The sequence below is a fragment of the Equus quagga genome, unplaced genomic scaffold, assembly GCF_021613505.1.
Source record: "Equus quagga isolate Etosha38 unplaced genomic scaffold, UCLA_HA_Equagga_1.0 171881_RagTag, whole genome shotgun sequence".
NCBI lineage: Eukaryota > Metazoa > Chordata > Mammalia > Perissodactyla > Equidae > Equus > Equus quagga.
The window spans coordinates 2143-8288 of NW_025797413.1; the positions used below are offsets into that span (position 1 = coordinate 2143).

The following is a 6146-nucleotide window of genomic DNA, read 5'->3' on the forward strand; positions in this document are numbered from 1 at the left end:
TCCCCTCCAGCAATCTGTAAACGGGCTGAGTCCAGTGCTGTGTCTGTGTCAGGGGGTCTGAGGACATCGCTGTTCTCTCCTCCTTTGTAAGAGCTATTACAGGAGGTGGAGGAATTCCTTGGTGCAGGTCCTACCGAGAGTGTTAATAACAAACTGACATTAATTACCAATAGAAAACACAAAAAAGAGGCTCATGCAGGCCACCCGGTATAAAATAGCACCTCATGGACACTAGGCATCCCCTTGCTCTGCTTTCTTCTTCTCATCACAGGTGTCACTTAATGAGTTGATTTTCTCATTGTCCATCTGCCTCTACTAGAATGTCATACCAGGAGGAGGGATGTTATCTGAGTCCTTCATCCCAGGACCTGGCAGAGAGGCAACACAATAAATACCAGTGGTGTGAATGCGTGCAGGGGTCTGCGGTTATAAAGGATGGTGATTTGCAGACATCCTGTTCCCTCAGCCAGTCATTGTGCAGACTTTCCCTTCTCCTCTCCTCCACCCTTTAGGATTCAACAGCTCTGCTCGATGGATGTTCAGGGAGAACAGAGGAAGAGGTGAATAAGCCCCATGGGTAGCAGGAAGGGGAGCTACAATTAAGCCGGGGAAGGGCCTTCCCTGTGGGCATGAACACAGCATGGACATGCAGGGTGTGTGCGGTGAGATGATTAGACAGCAGGAGAGGGCAGGGGGCAGATGCAGCAGGAGAGTTAGGCTGTGACTTGGAGCGTGTTCTGATTAAGGGGCTGTGGGCAGAGGCGGGGTCTCCAGAGGTCTACGTAGGAAGCATTTAGACAGAGCAGTGAGGTGGAGGGTTTGGGGGATGTTTTTGAAGCTGCATTTGTGTTGCAAGTTCTTGGCGTTATCTCTAGTTCATCCTTCCTTGGGCAGCTGGAGGGAGGAGCCTGCAGGAGATGATGGGGGTGTTAAAGACCCAGCCTTCACCTCCCCGACTCAGTCCTGGTCCTGGGTGTAAAGAGAGACACTAGCCTCCAATGACACAGAGGTCCCCAGGGAAGGGAAAGATCTGGATGAAGTCCTTCGGGGACTTTCAGCACAGATGGCATTATAGGGTCCCTGCCCTCTAAAAATTCCAAAAATCAGTACAGTATAAAGGGCAAAATAAGTATGAAGGACTCCAGAAAATTCTGATTTTCTCTACAAGAACTAGTCATGCATGATATTTTCAGCAAGCTCCTCCACCAGCATCACAGCCCTGAACTATACTTGGTAGGACTCTGGGTCTTGTCTCCAGAGCAGAACCTTGATCCATCTGGACAGTTGTCCAGAGAATCTTGTCTCTAAGGCAGCATTTGTGAAGGTCTGAACATTCTCCTGAGCCGAGTTAAGCCCCTCACACAACGCACAGGCTCATATTGGTAGAAGGGCCCAGGATACTCTTTGTGGTCAATGGAAGAGTGGCCACCATTGTACCTCTCTCCCTGAATTGGACCTCAATGGTGTGACTGTGCATGTCCTCCCGTCTGCAGGTGGAGTCTGTTTCCATAACTCTGGAGTCTCCCTGGCCTTTGCCTTGCTTTGGTCAAGAGAAGACAGCATTGGGGTCACTTATGAGCCTAGACTTCAAGACACCTTGCGTGGTTACTCTGGTTCTGCTGAGACCCTGGAAACCACGATGAGAACAAGCCTGGGTGAGTCTGAGATGAGAGGAGACTCAGCTCAGAGTTTCCCATTGTCTCAGCCAGAAGGCAGCCCAGTCAACCTGCAAGCTGACTGCAGGTGTAGGAGTAAGCCCAGGTGTTCTGTGATGAATTATGTCCCCCCAAATTCATATGTTGAGGTCCTAACCCCTAGTACCTCAGAATGTAACCTTATTTGGTGAAAGGTCTTTAAAGAGGCCATTAAATTAAAATGAGGTCATTAGGGTGGGCCCTAAGCCAGGATGATTGGTGTGCTGACAAGAAGAGGAAATCTGGACACAGGTGTGCACAGCGGGAAGACCATGGGAAGACACAGGGAGAAGTCAGCCCTCAGCAAGTGAGAGAGAGAGGCCTCAGAAGAAGCCAACCTCTCTGACCTCTTGACCTTGCACTGCCAGCCTCTAATTGTGAGGAAATCAATTTTTATTGCTTAAACCACCGAGGCTGTGGTGCTTTGTTATGACAGACCCAGGGGACTAATGCCTGGTAGGTGTGACCAGAAGAATCACTCAGCTGAGCCCAGCTCCTCTTGCCCACCATGGAATCACGAGCTCACTCAAGAGCAAGGTGTTTTAAGCCTGTATATTCTAAGGGTGGGGTCTCACAGAATAAGGTGAATTCCTGATTGAATGTCCCTCCTTTTCTCCCCCTGCACACACATCTGCCATATACGGAGACACCACAGTCACCTTCCCATAATTAGGGATCTTGAATCCCCTCTTCCAGCACACACCTGAAACTCCAACATTTCCATGTAAAAGCATCTCCCATCTCAGGCACGCCAGGCCTCCCCACTCCTAGGCCCGCCTTGCACGCCTCAGTTCCCTCTCTGCTTCCACACACACGTCTCTCCCAGACACCGTCACATGTAATAATCACTTTTTTCAAATACAGCACAGGTCATTTCTTTACTTTTGGGAAATAATACCACAGCACTTTCAGAGTTACAGTCAGGCCTTTATTTCATTCTCCGGGCTCCTTGTCCTCCCATGTTCTTCAGCTCATTCCTGGCGCAGACAGCATTTCTTTATCCCAAACCAACAGGTGCCAAGACGGTCATGATTTTCTGGGCAGTAAAACCATTTACACTCGGCCTCTCTTTTATTGCACTCCTTCTCTGAGTCTACAACCTGGACCTGGGCTGTGGAGAGGAAAATCTTTGAGTCACACAGTCAGGAGCAACATTCCCTGTGAATTCGGGGTCATGACATGTGCACCGCAGAGCCGGCAGGAGAGGCTCCTTCTGCAGGCGCCTCCCTCAGAAACCCTACGGAGCCCCCGCTCCTTCTGTTCTGCTGCCACTGCTGCGTTGGTTCCTGGCAAGCAGGACAGCCTCTGCTCTAAAGAGGGCAGGTACTGAAGTGTCTGCCCTGAATGCTGACTCAAGGCTCCCCTGCCTGCCCCCCAGCGTCCAGCCCCTGCTCAAGATGCTCAAGGGGACTCTGTGCAGCCTCATGCAGCCTGATGAAGACCAACCCACAAAGCACACCCCTACATGCCCTGGGCACAAAAGGGCAGGAGAGATTGGGCCAGAGGAACTGGGCAGAAAGAGCAGACAGGGGTCAAGGGCCTTCCGTCCTGCCATGTTTTGTGCAGCAACCAGGCCTCAGGAGGGGCTGGCATGTGGGCCTGTCACCGTGGGCTGTCAGACAGAGGCCACAAAAAGTAAAAAGGCAGGAATCACAGAGGGGGAACACACCTGGCATGTCTCTGCTGCTCTGCGAGGCCCTGCCTAAGTTCTCCCTTGTTTGCCCTCAACCAGACTCTGTATGATTCTGGGGTTTGTCTTCCTTTTCAGGAGAAGACAAAGTTGAGTCTGAGGACAGCTCGGTGACTTGTCTAAGTACACACTGCGAGTCACCATTGGAGCTGAGAAACACACAATGGTATTTTGGCTCCTGGGTTCAGCTCTCTCTTATATCCTGGGCTCTCTCCCTGGCACGGAAGTTGGACAGCAAATGAGCCCTGGGGCCGGCACCTCCTACGTGGTCATTATCCCCTTGGCCTGTTCCAAAGCCAGCCACACCTGCCAGCCTGAAAGCCTGGCCTGGCCTAGTGGTGTTGTCTCTAGCTACTCACTGGGTCCATGTCAGGGAAATGACTCCATCCTTAACCTGAGAGATACTGAGGACCATGTTTCAGTCCATTAAGATCAAGCTAAGAATCTCCCCTGAGACATTCATTCTTTGGTTGATGCTCTCCATGATGCTCAGATTTATTACTTATTTCCAGATCCTGAGCCACTCCCCAATACGGTCTGGTCCCCATTCCCTGGGCATGAGACCCCGAAACCCCACACCAGCCTGGTTTCAGAGCTCACCTGTGGCAAAGTGAGGAAAAAGGATGAAGCAGGTCAGGAGCACGAAGCAGAGGCCCCGCATGGTAAACGCCAGCTGGATGCTGGGTGGTGGGAAGAGATGGAGGATCTGCTCTGAGACTGGGACCCAGTGAGGCTGCTGCAAGTGGGGAGAGCCACTGTTTATATGGCTCCTTGGTGATTGCACAACATTTGATTCTGGAAGCTTGTCTGCTATGATCCTGATTACAACACAACTATTGATGTCTGTATCTGGGACGCTGTCCTTTACCCAACCCCCCTCTCTCAGACACACTGTTCAGGTGGGAATGACCTCACTTCCCGCTCCGGCGTCGGATGCTTGACCCACACACCTGACCTCAGAGAGTGTTCGAGGTTGTACCCCTACCCAAGGCCCCAGCAACTAGAGGGGAGATTCCATTCACCAAAATGATGATCGGGTTGAGGGGAAGGTGGTTGTGGTGGAAACTTCCATGACTGTGAAGCTCAGTATGTTTGTTCAGTCGTTGGAGAAATAAAAGCTCTTATTGTCTTGAAAGGTACAAAAACAATGTTGCCCCAGGATTGCAGCAGCCCTCTCACTTTTGTAAAGAAGGGGATCTGGGCATAAATCAGACACTGGTGAAAATATCCTGGGTTCTTGCGAACTTGGTCCACAATGGGTCCAAGGACCCCTAAGCCTGACCTTCTGGATTGCTCCAACTGTGGCCCTTGTTTATTTCTTCCAGCTTGAGCTGAGTTCTTGGTTATATACAATTGCAAATGTGTTGGCTGACACATGAGATTTGAGGCTTCAAGGCAGACAAAGCCCAGTCATGATGGGGGGCTCAGCATGGTTGGTGGGGGACCCTAGGAACAGAGTTGCACTTTTGTAGTAGTCAGGTAAAGCAGTGCTTTCACATCTGATACGGGGGGAGTGTTCTGGATTCCTGTTAGATATCGCGGGACCCCTGGAGATGCTTGGGGGAGGTATTTGCAGCCATAGCTTTGCTGTGCAGTCTTCATGCACATTCTCATGGGCCTCCTCTGCTGTTCATGCCTGCAGCAGAAGCAGGTGTGGCATGTCACAGTGGTCATGAGAAGGATAAGTGCACAAGTGATCTGTCACGATTTTCTCCCATAACAGCAAGTCCTGACAAGATGGACCCTCTTGTTGAAGTAGTGAAGTCTCTTCTTTCTCAGTGAAAATAAAGACAAACATAAGCTGTTTGCTAGTTGCTTTTTAACCACAACAAATTCGGAAGGAGCATGCCCTGTATGAAACAACGTGACAAAGGTTCAAAGATCGAGGTTGCTCCCTCAGGCGAGGCAGAAGACTCCAGTCCCTGGTATTTGGAATATAGGCTGCAGTCCTTGTTTTTGGATGGATCAGTGGGTGTGTGGCACATCCTTGCTTTTACCCAGATTTGAACAGCAGAATGGTCACTGGCCCAAGCAGATGTAGATGAAGTGTGTGGGTTCCTGTGTCACATAACCTGAAGGTCCTCCCCACAAGGCAGTGCCAGGTGCGGTTGTACTTCTCGTCAACCTCCTTCTCCATAGGGCCACAATGTGCTCCTCTGTGTTGTGTTTCTCCAGCGCCTGGTGGGGGTTAGAGCTGGATTCCTTTCCTGAGGCCGCTGTCACAAATGACAAAAACCTGGTGGATTCAAAGAACAGAAATTGATTCTCTCAGAGCTGAGGAGGCCAGAACTCTGAGATCAGTGTCCCTGGGCCGAAGTTGCAGTGTTGGCTGGGCCACGCTCCCTTCGAGGCTCTAGGGAGAGTCTGTCCTTACCATCTTGTAGCGTATGGTGGCTGCTGGTACCCCTCGACTTTCAGCCGCATCCCTCCAGTCACGGCCTCTGTGGACCCGGTGCCTCCTGCTCTTCTGTGGGTTCTGATTTCCCTCTGTATATCTGTCTTATGACTTGTGCTGGTGTTTAGGGCACATTGGAAAAGTCCAGGATAATCTCCCATCTCAAAACCCTTAACTTAATCACATCTGCCATGACCTTTTTACCAAATAGGGCCGTTCACAGGTTCTAGAGCTGACAGCTGATGCCCTGGCATCATTGTTCAGCCTTCCACAGGGGCTTTCAGATGTCTCCAGTTTCTTCACAAAGGACCAAGGAAAGAAAGGCTCAAGCTTCATGGTCACAGCACGGCATGAGCCTTATGTGGTG

At 50.8% G+C, this 6146-nt stretch overlaps 1 long non-coding RNA gene across 1 annotated transcript; it reads right to left on the reverse strand.

The window, feature by feature from the left end:
* Positions 1–2600: 2600 nt before the first annotated feature.
* Positions 2601–5726, reverse strand: LOC124233246 (uncharacterized). The gene is made up of 2 exons (XR_006887011.1): positions 3985–5726; positions 2601–2805 (listed from the first exon to the last, which is right to left on the reverse strand). It is a non-coding gene; the product is annotated as an uncharacterized LOC124233246 (long non-coding RNA).
* Positions 5727–6146: the final 420 nt, after the last annotated feature.